The 15,139-nt window shown below is 44.2% G+C and overlaps 1 protein-coding gene across 4 annotated transcripts in view; it reads right to left on the bottom strand.

The window, feature by feature from the left end:
- Positions 1-15,139, bottom strand: part of ARHGAP32 (Rho GTPase activating protein 32) — a 262,702-nt gene that overhangs the window by 116,219 nt on the left and 131,344 nt on the right. The window lies entirely within an intron of this gene.

Here is a 15,139-nt window from a genome sequence, read left to right as displayed (position 1 = left end):
TCACTAAGGCTGTTCCCACTGCCGCTCACAGGTTTTTTAGTGGCGTGCCTTCAGAGCAGGCAGCTGCCCTCGCTCAGGCAATGCAGAGGAATATCCCCAATAGATGGGCTGAAAAATACACGGCACCTGCATACAAGCAGTAGCCAGCTTCAGACTGAAAGCCAACGGAAGCTTTTAGCCCTGACTCAAGTTATCAGCGTCGGTCTGACGGGTGTTGATTCCCGTTACATTACTCTAGCTGAGAATGATGATTTTATTTTCCTGGTGATGAATACACCTTGCTCACTAGGCGCGTGTGTATACGCAGGCCCAGAAGCATCCCCTTGCCAGGATGAATTTGCATAGGTACAACGACACGCAGTGCTGGGGATGGGGCGCTCATGTAACCACGTGCCAGGAAAGACCCCACTGCAAACGCAGCAGCTTCAGACCTGATATTTTTAGGTTTACCTTAGTGACCGGTGCAAAAAAGTTCTGCTCTGAGTATTAAAGGTGGTCTATTAGACAAAGAGTAAAAGATAGGGCATGTTAAGGGACATTAATCAGCTACGCCAGCAATACAAACCAAACGTGAAACCAGGCAAAACGCTTGCATTTCTGTTGCGCACAGCAAGAGGAGACGGAAGGCAGTTCCTGCTCACGTCTACCCTTTCCAACCTCCCATGCAGCTCTGGAGAGGTGGATCCTCCCCATGCCACGCTACCCACGCCTGCTATTGTAACGCTGCTCTCGGACATGAAGCACAGCGGATCTACCTTGTGCCTCTCAAGATGAAATCAGGAGTCACCTTGACAGAATTTAACTCTCACGGCAGTCAGGAATGTGTGACTTGGAAAGAGCTCACTTGCAATCCCTGATTCCAGGTTGAGCTGCCAACACGGGCTGCTTCTCTATATGCTGCTGGAGTTTGTTTTAATTCTTAAGCCAAGAATATTTGATGCCTAAGCTAGTTGAGACAGAAAATCTCCAAGAGTTGCATCAGAGATATTTTCCCCAGATTTTCCCGTATTAAGTTGCAAATGTTTTCTCATGTGGTCTCGCCCTTTTATTTCCTCTAAATGTGTAAGAAGGTCAATCTTCATCAGCAATGAAATATTCATAAAAACTTCTTAGGCGCAGCCATTAGGGACTCCATTAGGCAAAAACAACTTCTTAGGGCCTGAAAACAGAACGTTTTCATGAAGTTAAATACCTGATGTTATTAAAAACAAACTAACGAACACCCCCTCCGAGCGGCCGCATGTAGAGCAGTGCCTCGGGCACTTGATGATTGGCAAAGAGGACATAAGATTCTGGAACACTCTGTAAGCTGAATTTGCCACCTGTGGGTTTTTTCTGGTTGGAATTGGGTGGGTTTGTCCTTTGTCTTTAAAGCCCTGTACGAACTTCCTCGCTCCATGCATTCCAGGCTGTGGAAATAATGGCCATCAGAGAAACTAGACCTTATTAGAGACAAAACTTTTTACGTTAAAGCCACTAGGCTAAAAACTGCTTGCCATCTTAGTTGGGTGAAACCTGGATTTTCTGGCTCCTTCGTATGAAGCAGCACCTATCTCGGTTGTAACGAAATCTGGGAAGACATGGGAGAAATATGGAACTATTACCAGATTTGCTTCACAGTTTTTTTTCCCACGTGGTTTTTTTACTTCCACGATAACCTCATTTTCATCTCGTTTTCTCATGGGGGAAACTACTTCCAGCCCCTGGGGTTTCAGAAGACAACAGAACATGACACTAAGCAGTGGCGCTCACGCAACTGTCTGCTGCGGACACAGGGCGACTGTACTTTTGCCAGACGTACAACGGGGTAATAAGTTACACATGGTGACAACATGGAAAGTCCCTGCATTCAGTAACCGTGGCCACAGTCGGGAAATCACTGCCAGAGCATGTCGCAGAGTAGGGGTGGCTGCAGGCAATCATGTTCCTTCTGCAAACTCATCCTCAAGAGGGCTTATTAGGCCATACCCAACACCATGCTAACCAGGCTCCAGCAGCCCTGAAGCACAGGAGTAAACGTGTGTGTGCTCTGCTGCACGGACTTGTGCTTCAGGGATTAAGAACTAGAAGGTAAATGAACAGAATCGGTTACTGACTCTTTCTGACCACCGAGAGACATACTGTGGGATAAAACACAATGGGAAAAAACAGTCTTGTTAGCACACCTACGATGGAAATCAAAACCACAGCTATTGCAAAGAAAGCTTGTAGGGTAAGCCCAGCCCCAGAGACGGGAACGCATCTGGTTTCACTAAACACAGAGCCTCTGTTATGGCATGTTGTTGATTAAATGATTGTTTTCTTGTTTGGAGAAAACAGAGCATTCCACTTTGACAGGCACAGAAGGATGTGCGATGTCTTCTTGCTCCACAGGCTCAGTATTTTCACAGAGCATGCTGAAGCGTCGACACCCTGGCCAACCTTGCCGGAGGAAAGCAACGATGGGCGCGTTGCCTGTAGCCTCCACGTGGCCTGCTGTACAGACGTCAGGGCTCACAAGGAGAGGAAGGAAAGCAGTAAGTGTAGTGCAGGCAAAAGGAAATTAAAATGATCTTGAGGTACACGATTTACCTCTTTCAAATTCATTTTCCATAAAACAGTGTCACATAAATGAAAGATTTCCTTAACAAAAGCGATTGCAAGGATGTGTTAAAAGACTAAGGGTATAGGTTCCCATTAATATGACACTGCTGTCAAAACACAATTACAAACCTTGCAGCAATCCCTGGCACAGATACCTCCAGGTACAATAAACCAGGCCCCAGGCAGAGGGTTTGGTTTGGTTTCGATGTAAAAGAGCCTGAACACATCTTTGAGTGTCTTTACAGAAAGAGCCTTCTAGAGCACATCATGCAAACAGCGTTTCTGGCTCAGGCAGAAGATTTTGAACAACTTCTGTTTCAAACTTCAGATATTCGACTCTGAAGCTGCACAGTGCTTGTTAGGAGCTTGGCCCCTGGGTCTTCAGAGCGTATCGAGTTGTTGCCTATGAATTACAGCTTTTAAAATGTGAAAGATAAAACAAAGAAAGAAACAAACAGAAAACCCACTACTCACAGAAGTGTTTTGTAAGGAATCAGTGTAAGAAAAAAGCCACGAGTCAAACCAATAGATTCCAAATAATTGATTTAAACCCCACAGCTGCCGAATTCTGTGTGTGAGAAGCACTGCCATGCAAACAGGGCACTATTTTAAAAGCAGCTAGATGGAACAGCCCTCGTTACTCTACTCTGACTGCTCAGCCAAACACAAACACGTAAATAAAATGCAAAAAAAGCTCTTGGCTTCTCTGACTTACAGCAAATATTAAGCTCAGATTTTTGAGTAACACAGGCACTGTATCACCAGCTCTTACTTGTCACCCTAACCAAGAACTCACACGAAAGGTGTCTCTCGGCCTGACGCAACTAACAGGGGGGAAAAAAAAAGTACATGAAGAGATTCCCTTTAGTCACATATGCAAATCTGGGTGCAAGGGATAAAAGGCTCAGCGGGCCCTGTGAAAAGCAATGAGCAAAGATAGGCAGGAAATAGGAAGTGGTTTAAGTCCAACTCTCCTACACAAAAGACAAGCAGAGCTGAGCCAGCACAAAGGGAGAAGTTACGACACATCCTAAAAGCTTACAGTGAGTTACCATTTCCAAATGAGGGAGCAATGGTAATTCTCGTAACTATTTTGCTGGGGTCTTGTAGATGCTTTGCACCGATTTGCACCGCTCACTGAGAGCTTGGAACGGCTCTAAGCTGCCTGTGGCAGGAATTTCAGAGGTAGGCACGTGGGCAAAGCCATTCCTAGAAAGCCCAGATGCCGATCTTGTCCGGTTAATAATTTACTGGCTACGAATGAAATAAAAAATGCATGTAATCTTGTAAAACTTATCTGTCTCCTGTATATTTTCCTACGGTTCCTGTCAGCATGGCATCTGTGTATTATGTGTCCCTGCACCTGATTAAAGATTTACCCAGAACTATGTTTCGCTTGCATACGTATCTGCATCAAAGAGAAACACGTAATAAAGGTTTACAACGTTATCCAGACAGAAGTCCAGAGTAAATATGCATCTCTTTACCAATAGTTATCACTTCATATGCCAAGGATTATTTTTAAAGAAAGATTCATGAAAGATCAAAGAAAAGCAAATAAATTATAAAAATTTCTCATTTTAAGAAGAAACCCTTGCTAAGCCTACCCTCATAACAAAGGAAGTGTTCTAGGCGTTATTAGCAAGCAACACTTTGGAACGCATCTAGCACCGTGAAATGCAACACGCTCTTTTTTTTTACTGGCCTCTTGTTTCTCTAGTTTGCAGGAGATAGGCTAGAAGTTTAAAAACGTGCGTCTGAAGAGCCATTCACTTCTGCTGAGGCAGGGAACCACTACTGGGATGTTCCCCAGCCCCACTCCCAGTTAATTCCTTATACCTCATTAATATAGCTTTAAGAGTGAATTCCTCAGTACAAAAATCTTCCAAAAGGCCACAGGTTAATCTCTGGAAGAGCAGCCACGGTTATCCTTAGCTTTAAAATCTGTAATGTAAGACAGTCTACACAAAAATGCAATAACCTCCCCCTTTAAACTACATCTGATCATTCTGCAAAGAAAACACTGCCTGGGAAATTGCAATCTGATTCATTCTTTATCATCACATTAGCATTTGGTGCCATCCTTAAGGCATTCTTCCAGCTGTTTTTATTTTAGCATTATTCTTATATTGTGCAAGTAAACAAAAAGGATCTTATATCACGTATAGAGGATCTCTGAAAGGCTCTGTACTACTTACCCCTGCTACAATGATCTATTCTTTCCATGGATGGGATCCCTAGCCAAGGCCCAACAGTTCCAGGTCTCTCCGTAGCTTCCCAGCAGCTAATTGAAAAAACCTTCCAGGCATCAGCTCCGAAACGCAAGAACTCCAGGCTAGCAAAATCAAATTAAACTCCCCACATTCGGTTCACTCGCTCTCCTCTCTTCCTGGTGCCGCTGCTTCTTCAGATGAACGTGCCTATGAATAGCATTTAAGATCTGCCTCCATAGCCCTGTTAGCCGTTTCCACACTGCCCATTTCATGCTCAATTTGCACTGTAGAGAAATCAGTGGTGTTCCTTTCTCTCTCGCTCGCTCTCTCATTGGAAAGGTCCCACAAGACAAGCCGTGGAGTTTAACAAGAGCCAAGAGAAACAGAGAGGGAGGGAATGCATGCAGGGATTGTGTTCAGGCGCGGCATAGAAGTCTGCTGCTACAGCTCGAAAGAAAAAAAAAAAAAAAAAAGACAGCAAACTGCCATCACATGCCTGAAACCCAGCACAGTTTAAGGCAAGCTGATTCCTCATCGTTCGTTCTTTTCCACCGGTATCAAACTGCTTGGAGCTAAAGCTCCGTGAAATTCCTCTCTGGTCCCTGGTGCTGTGCAAGCTGCAAATCAGCGCAGGATGTGTGCCCTAATGCCGAGGTACAAGGGTTCTCTGTTCACTGTACATATTCCCTAAAGAAAACAAGTATTTAAATGATGAAAAGTTTGCTGTCAAAATCTTCCCCATTCAGTTAACAGCCTAAATATGTTAGCTCGTCCAAGGGGTCCCTACTATGGCCATAGAATGAGTGATCCTTAGGCATCTGCAAAATCAAATTTTGCAGATCATTATTCACTGCCAGGATTTTATCATTCAGCACCTGAGCACTGATAACCGCTAACAAGGAGCCCACCCCTTCCTCTCAGCCCAAAATCTGGGGCTCATGTCTAAGCGTGCAAGGTCATTTAACCATTCAAAGAACTACTGGTTCTAACGAACACATCTTGGGATACTACTACTGCAATTTCACAGCACTTCTGCTAGTCCTGAATATCGAGGTCTAACCATTTCTCTTTTCAGAAAGAGGCATTTTGCAAATTACTGACCATGTAAGTGCTTCTAATTATAGCCAGTCTACCCTTGCCTGGCATTTATTTCACCATTGAAGGGTAGGGAACACAATTAGCTCCCTCTTCTCACATCTTTGCTTCTGAAATCTTAATATACGACAGGTTCTTAGCACAACCTCATGCCTCTATTACTATGCTTGGCCGAGGAGCTCCGTGTCCAAATTCTAGTTTAATTTTGCCGTCCAATTCAGGGAAGTTGTAGAAGACACGAGACAGGGTGAAGTCCATTCTCAGAAGCTGCAGGCTACTGCCAGTGCCATCCTCTTTCAAAAGCCAGTAAGGGCTTTTACCCTGAACACGTCAGAAAATCCGCCTTGTATTTAATTTCTTACTATTGGACACTCTGTTTGAAGTAGCTACTTTGCTTGGGCTGCTACCGCCAGTCTTGGAGATGGGCTGGCCAGCACAAAAACTGACAGCAAATGATCACAGCAGCATCTCACGGCGTTGGCACAGTGGCTGTTCCATTAACACCGCGCATTAGGAATTTCCCCTAAGTTCACATTTTAAGTCTAACTCTGCAGAGCACAGAATTTAAACGAAGTCTCTTCTTGCACACTTTTCATATTCATTTCTCTAACAAGCGGAGTCTGCGATGCAGCGAGGTGGTGGTGAACTATGCTCATTCCCACCCTGATACCCGTTCTCTCCTGCCCATGTGCAATTCTCCCCATTTTCCCTGTTTGCTGCCCACACTGACAACAAACTTGCATCTATTTTAGACGCTCCCTAGTCCACACCCTATGGGGTGGTGTAACGCATACATCCTCGATGCCTGAAAAGCATCCTCACGTGACTTAGAAGACAACTCACCAGTTCTCATTTCTCACGTGTGTACAATACAGTATAGCCCAGCATAGTATAGGAAAGCACACTTTCAAAGCCTTCTTCATCAGCTGATGACGATTTCCCCCCTTTAAAAGTTTCTCTTCGTTCTTTCAGTTGGGAAAATACCCTAGAGAATTTGTAATGCTCAACACAAGCTGTTTAAAGAAATTGAAAATCAACATTGTTAAAAAGAAACAGTTCCTTCCCCCACTCGCTCCCCAAAACTCTACTTCTCCCAAACTCTGGAAAATTCCCTTTCTATTAAAGTGTCTTCTTAACTGTTATACTGGAAAACTGATCAGAAGGTGCCGCCGGTTGCTGTATTTTCAGGTATGAGGAGCTGGCAAAATTTGCTTCTCATACACCGAAATAAATGAGACAGCGGTGTGCTGTAAGGGCACAAAGAAAACAAACATTATGGAATAAAGAAAGTCAGCGCCTTTAAATTACATAGCGTAAGCCACCTCAAGAGCCGCCTTATTTTGTGCAAAACGGGGTAGCACTCGGTAAGCAGCAGCCTTCCAAGTCCTGCTCTCTCTTTACCGTCCCTCAGCCCAGCTGAAAGCGATTCCCAATTCCCTCTTGCACCTTCTCTGATCAAACCACAAAGCAATTCCTGACACTGAACCGGTGCCGCTAACGATGTTCAGGCTGGCCTGTCGCCGGCGCAAAGAGGTTAAAAAAGTGACAATGAAGAAAACCTCTCCCCGGGATGGAGGCGTATTTGCAAAGGCGAAAGGCACCCTGAAACAGCCTGTACCAGGCAGGAGAGGAATGTCTGCGTGGTGGGCCGCACCACTGATTTGCCTGTATTTTGCTAACTAGTAGCATACATTATTCATCAGGACGCAGAGCTGAAAAGGATCTTACCAGTGTGAGACAAGCCAGATTACACATTTTGCTCCCTCTTTTAAACTAGTTATGCCACTTGCTCACGTTATTCCTACCAGATAGCTAATGTCCTTCTAGCAGGGAAAGGAAACACCAGCAAATAACCAGAAAAGTTATTATTCCCTCCACCGACAAAACACATTTTAACCAGCTACAATTTTGACTATTCTGTACATTGACTTCATTAAATGAAATCATTGCTCGCATCCTTACAAACAACAACGTTCAGTTCTCATCAGCACAAGCCAAGGCTGCAGATATGAAGCCTCCGAAATAATTTTCTGCTTTATAAGAAACAACAGCAGGATTTGACATAGCGCAGTACAGCAAATCCGTGTTCTTAATGGAGAGTACTGATGCTGAAACAAACTCCACTACAGCTCGGGTTTACACCCATCTCTAGAGGAACTCTAAAGAACAGCTCTTTACAACCTGCCTGGTATATTGAGACGTGCACCCAAGAGTATCCAGAGTACGTAGGGCTACACCACAAAGCCACAACTCTCCTTGTCCCCACCTACCGGTCCTCTGAACGGGTTATTATGCTGAACCCCTCAGCTCCCGACCGTACTGAGCTGGGATCCCTGCAGTCTGCAACGCCTTGTACGGCATCGAGACCCAAGGAGCAGCGACGTGGCCAAAGCGTCCCAGCGCATTATCACGTACAGTCAGTTCTCAGGGTCGGGCACCACGTGGGTATTCCTGGAATCAGTGATGAGCAATGGCCATAGCTGGAACTGTTTGGGAGGTGGGGGAAACCGTTCATGGAATGAATGGGTAAATCGCGTGAGCGGCAGCCAGGGAGGCTGCTCCTGCTCTTGAAGGCAGTCTGCATCAGCAGATGCCTGTCTTTATAAGCAGCCTTTTAAAGAAGGGTTAACACGCTTCACTGCCAGAAGAAATGGTGCCTCTGAGAAAGCTGCTTTTTTCCTTTTACTGCACCCCCACAATCAGAGGAATATTCCCCCCGTTGTCACAGGCAGAATCTCTATGCCTGGCACCAGGCAGGTGTCAATCTACCTTCTGGTGAGCACAGCAGTCAACGTGCCTTACAATCCATCACGTTCATCTCTCCGTTGTAAAGGTCTCTAGAGGAATCATGCAAAAGTTTCCTTGAACATGCCTCAAACTCCTTCCTAGAGAAACCATCTTCCTCATTCCAACAAACCCCATCCCCAAGCAACACCATCAAAATCCACACGTTTCCCAGGAGCCCAAATCAAATCACCCTGTTGAACAATAGAGAGCATTAGCCAGGAGTGACATAATGTGTTTTGCCAGAGACAAAACTCTTGCTACTATCTACAGCACAATCAGCATCAGGTATTTGTTCTCCCCTTGGCCCCACTGAGCTGAATTAGAGTTAACTAAAAAAAAATCTTGCTGGCTCCAAAGCAAACCTTGCTTCCGACATAAATTCCCATAAAATTGTGATGCCTACCATTTCAGAACTAGCAGCCAAAAAAGAAAAACCCAGTCTGTCTCCAAAGGAAACCACCTTTAGTCACTAGTTAATTTGCCCTGGTGAATATAATACCAGACATTTAGAAATAGGCACTTTGATATACAAAGTACACATGCCCGCTCTTGTGTGTCATTTCTTACACCAGAGGCTATGCTCAGAAAGGGAAAAGTAAATATCTGCCACGTTACTGTTCAAAGCAAAGCTAATGTAACGTAACGATGGGTTCCCATAGCCACAATTGGTATTTCTGAAACACAGCAACTTCAGGGTTCTGATAGGATTCTGGCATGTTTGGTGGTAGGATTTTTTTCAAAAAAAAATGCTACTGGCCTTCCCCCTATGTGCCAAGCAGCCCGTATTTCAAAGTTCCCAGCCAGACGTGAAACATTTCAAACTCTCTGAATGGCTGCGGTTTAATTTGTTGTTGTTGTTGTTGTTGTTGTTTGGGTCCGTGTTGATTAACACATGTAAATAAAGGCATCTGGTGTTACCTCTCTTTATTTCCATTTCACACCCTATTAAAGTCTCATTTCACAATTAATTGAAACCAGAATGAGATGACTCAGGAATGAATCCTCTCTGGCAGCCTTTGCCACACTGAGGTCTAGTCACCACCTAGGGAGACACAGTCCCCCTCCTGGCACTACTTGGAATTAAACATTTTGGATATCACACAACGATACCAGAAACGCTGTTGGAAAAGGAAGCGAGTCTGCAACCAAATCACTCGTGTTACACCCTTCTCACAAGAGAGAGGAGGAGGGTTCTGCCCTACTGACAGGAGAAACTACCTTCTTCCATGTGCAGAATTTAAGAGGGACAGCCAAGAGATCAAAGTACAGGTGAAGACGAACGGCGCGAGCAACGAAGTGATGCTTCTCCTGCACCAAATGTATTCAACAATGGGTCCAAAGAACAGCACAGTCTGATTCAAAGGGCCTCCAATTTGGTACGGTTAGGGATCAGAACTCGGCATGGATTCATAACTGTACTTCATAAGCCATGAAAGCACAACGGTAACACCACCTACCAACCGCTGGACGTGCACTAAACACCAGAAACTAACTTCTGACACATGCATAAATGATAGAAAATCAGCCCACGACCACAGAAAACTCCTCCGCAGGTGGGGCAAATTACCACTGTTTCTCCTGCCCTTTTCTACTCCCCAGTCCAAAAATTCCCAAGAAATCATCAAGATGAGAATTTTGAAAATAGGAAGTTCATGACCATCTCTACCAAAAGATGCAGCTGTTCAGAGTAGCCTGGAATTAAACGCTCAGGGAGGAGCGCTGCTGTCATGAATTTCTAGAGTCTGAGTAGCCTGACAGCCCTTTGCACGCTAGATGGCATCGCACCACAAATTATCGCCGCGACTGCGCAACGATTCTGGTTCCTAAGGAACCAGCAAAATTATCTTCCTGCTCATGCAGTCCCGTCCCGTTCCTTCGTGAAAAGTAAGGCTCAGCACAACTGTGTGAATATTTACAGTGTCAAAACAATGGAGACGGCTCTGTAAGAGGAACCAGCCACTTGGTGGCTTCAGGCAAAAACAAAGAGGCAGTTAAATTAAAGGAGCTGGGGGTTTTATTTATTTATTTAAAAGAAAAGTGGCTTTGCCACAAAACAAAGCATCCTTTCTTTCACTGTCTACCGCTGGACAAAACAGGATATGTACTTTGGCTGCTGCCAATCAATGTGCCCAAATGCAGCGTTCCCCTTCGCCCTACGAAAGGCACCGTGTTTTTAGTGTTTGCCCATTTCAGGAACTACTTACACAGAAAAGCCACTTGAATGGGCCAAGAATGAGACTGCTTTACAGTTTTCATCCGTCATTTTTCAACAGGTTTGTTTCATATGCTGGCAAAGTATGTTAAGGGTGTAAACCACCTAGAACCTGTAATATGTTATTGTTTAAGCTTACTGAGAAATGCATTCATCCATAGTCAAAAAGAGACAAAGCCAGTGAATATAAATTTTTTTACAGCTATATAAGATATAGATACTTTTTATCTTCCTGCATATGGCATTTCATAAAACTGCTGACTTTCAAGGCAAGTGCATTAAAATCACCGACTTAGTTACGACTGCCTTTTCTTCTCTGAGCTCCAAATGCTGCCGGAGGTCAGTGACAGGTTAGTCATAGTCTGCTTTTCCACTTGCTGGAAACAAGCATATTATTCCTCTGAGAGAACTGAAAACTGACACAGTCCTGTCACTCTATGCTATTAGTCTGTTTTCTTCCCCACTAAATCAATCTTTAGCTTTTTCTTCCGCGCTGATAAGAATCAGAGTCACTGGAAAAAATGCCTTACGTACCTGAAATATCAGCAGGAGCTCCAAGGGAGGAGAAAGAACAACAAATAAACCCCAGAAACAATTATTTTGATGGGGGCAAGGGAGTGGCAATGAGAAGCTTCATTTGCTTAAGGTAGTCATTGATCCCGTCTCACTGTCTCATCTTCTAAGCACCTTTTCTTACTCAGACTGCAGATAGGCTTGTGCTATGATTTCTCACCTTCATGTCACCCAAGGAGAGATATTCATGTTATTTCTAACGCACAAGGCAAATCAAGAACCGTGCTGTGCCGAGCAACACTTCTTACTTTGCATTTATAGAGAACCGGTAACAAGGACCAACCTCCTAGGAGCAAAGGCAGTAAACAAAACTTAATAACGCACACAAGGGAAAACTTCCTCTGAAGAGCCTTGAAGGCTGTAGCCTGGTTGTACCATATTTGGAGGGGCAGGACACGAATAAATCTGAAATCGCATTAGGAATTGTACCTCCTGGCTTTTCTGTAAGCAGTTCTGCTGGCGTGCAGCCCCAAACCCGACCCCTCTTAACAATCAGGACCCCTTGGTCAGCGAGGAAGGGAGGTTAGAGGAAGCAAAACCAGCATTCACGAAACTGCAAAACAGTGCTACCCACAATCTCCTCCTAACACCCTCCTTTCCACAGATCCGTCCGTCCAGTAATTCCATAGGCTCAGGAGAGCATTTCAGCTTATCCTGGCGTGTTCCTGAAGTCTGACTGCATGTCAATCACTGTTACCTTCCAGAAGCACCGGCAAAAGCTGGTCTTTACTCCACATTCCCCATTTTACCTCTTTGTCACCAAGTAGAGAGGGATCCATACTCTTGAAGTTACTGCCTGCAGGTGTACAGGCCCCTTCTAGGCTCAGATAAGGATGAAAAGCTCGACAAGATGACAAAGTCCACCTTTGCAACTTATGAAGTAGACTGTAGAAATGAGAATAAGTAATGCTGACCCAATTTGCACAAGCGTATACTTCCGCGGCAAGGCTGGTCTGTAGGGTCTTCCTAAAGCCTTTACAACAAAGATGAACGAACCTGTCAGCGTTCAGTAGGTAAGCAGCCACCATTAAAACTCTTAAAAACTTCAGAAACAGACTGTAAGCAAAAGGAAACAAGCTTTGCGCATCACGTATATGCAAACCACATCTTTCTGAGCACAAACTTGCAGAACTAAGCTCAAATCAGAAGGGAGTGAGGGGTGGAAAATCAGTGTTACTACAACCACATCTGAGAACAACTTCCCCAGGACAAGCATTATTTATTATCTGGCTAAATACTAACGTCTCTTGCTGACAAGAGAAGCAGCAAATAAAGGAAAATAATCTCCCCTTAGTTGGCAGGAGGAAGTGATAAAAGCTGAGGGGAAGCTTACTCCATTTCCTCCCATGACCCCAGAAGTGGGAAAGATCAACAACCACTCATCTTTACAAATCAGGCTGTGTGAAACCCAGCGCTTTTGGCATTTAGCTATGCCTACATCCCCCAGTTTTACATAAAGGTTACTCTATGAGTAAACTGACCACTGAAGGCATTTTAATATAATACAGACTCAGCACAGAGCTACAGGACTCGCAGTGCCTCCAAATCAAGCCTATGACCTTTAGCTACTTGCCGAATACTTTGCCAAACTTCAGCTGAGGGGGAAGGCGCAAGCACGATTTGTGTGCCTGTGCACATGGGTACACACGTGAGAAAGAACTTTTTTAAATTTCACATCCCAAATTCCCCCCTCTATTTTCTTAAACAAAGAAAATGAAAGTCCATGTTCCACAGCTGGGTTCAGAGGCACAGTGCAAAACTGACATATGTTTTATATCACCACATCCATTTTTATACAAACACTTGAGCAAGTGCTAAAGCACGGAATAGACTAGATGGAAGCATTTCCCCTCAACTACTCCCGTCCGGGGAAGGGGGGCTGGAAAACGAGCAGAAGAGGTATATGGTCAAACTGATCTCCTAAAAAGAAAAGTTTTTCTAGGAGTAAAAACAAACACTTTCCCCCCTTAGCGAGATGTTGTATAAAAACTTCAGCCAGACTAAAAATACCTGGCTTTAACACGAAACTCCAAGGGGATATCTCAATGCTTGTATTTATCGCATCTCTCCTGCTCTTCATGTGCACAAACACACGTGGCTCTCGTCTTCTGCTACTCGCGTATCTGTCCTCTATTCTTACGGCTCCAGCCAGCGTCTTCCCACGGCAGGATTCACCACCAGTACCCTGTGCCCTGTACAGCTTCTCTACTATCGCCAGCCGCTCCTCCTTTGAAGAAAGGGGTGTCCCAAAGCATCTGCAGGCTTTAGGCAATACACAACTCACACCAGCATACAGAATTCAAAACACAGCTGACAAGTAATTAACAGTCGTAATAGGCCTAAGTATTTTCTACATACTGAAAAAAAGACTGGCTACACAAAGCAGGTGCTTACCCACTTTGAAAAGTAAATATCACCCAAATTCAAGAGAAACATCCATACTAGTTGCAGAACCAGCAGAAATCAGTTAAGACAAGGCACTGTAAAAGCCCTCCCTCCCACATACATACCGTGTTTTTTACATTACGCTACAATCACAGCTACATGACACAATCAGACCCTGTGTAGGAAGGACTGAGCGTATTTACGTTGAAAACATGCAGTGACATTTGCAGGAGTTAAATGATTTGATGAAATTATCCCCAACCCATTCAGGAAGTTTCGCAGAACACAACCATGTGGTTCCACCCGTGGCCATCAGCACACGTACAGCAATTATGGTAATGCCGCATAATCAGGGGGATGAGGTACTGAGGAGGAGGAAGAGGAGGAAGGAGAGAGACAAGGCCCACTCCTGCCACATTCTGGCAGACTTCCATGATCTATCAATTCTGATAGCCAAAACAGGATTCACATCTTTACCATCAGCATTAACATGCTTCTTACCAAAACAGAGACACTAAAACCTTGGGAGAGGCCCATACATAAATACCATTATTCCAGCAACACACTCCGAAGCCCTAAAATGAGTGGGTGGTTCTAGTTTTAACTCGACCAAATTAATGGGGAAAATCTCTAAGAGGAGACTGAAAATTAGATGTTTCATCTGAGGTCTCCATAACCCCTACTCAGTAATTCCCTAATGGTTGATAAGTACGGCTCCAGCCTCAATAATGCTGGTGAAAGGCACTGCTCAGCAAAGACAAAACTGCTATAATGCGGCCATTAAGACTGAAATAGTTGACACCACTGTCACCAATTTTTGGTTCTGAAGATAAATGAGTTGGAAAAAAAGACTGAAATAATCATGTTGAAACCTTAAGTCTTAAGCAATTATGTGAGAGACTCAAGTTTCTTCAAACAAACAAGTTTCTTCATTCCTGTTGACAAAGGCTTGAAGATACTTGTCCACTTAAAGGCTTGCACAGAGAAATCCCTAAAGAAAAGCATCAGTTATTTTGAAATTCCCACAATTTTTGATCTAATTCTATAGTTCCGTGATATTATTTCTTAAAGACATGATCTTAGGAAGGCTGGAGCTGTCAGCCCAGGAAAATCAAACTCATTGTATTGCACTGAAAAGCATCCCACGCTCTTAAATATTAATTGCAACCTTATGACTACCAAAAAATGAAGGGAGGTGGGGTTTTTCAGAGCTTTTCTGGGCCTTGTCAGTCACAAGATGCTAAAGATGGATTCCTGCTAAATTTTGACTAGAATCGAAGCTCTTGGTTCA

Source organism: Phalacrocorax aristotelis, chromosome 22 (genome assembly GCF_949628215.1).
Source record: "Phalacrocorax aristotelis chromosome 22, bGulAri2.1, whole genome shotgun sequence".
NCBI classification, from domain to species: Eukaryota; Metazoa; Chordata; class Aves; order Suliformes; family Phalacrocoracidae; genus Phalacrocorax; species Phalacrocorax aristotelis.
The sequence above is the reverse complement of the archived record's forward strand: the minus strand, read 5'-3'. Positions and strand labels throughout refer to the sequence as shown.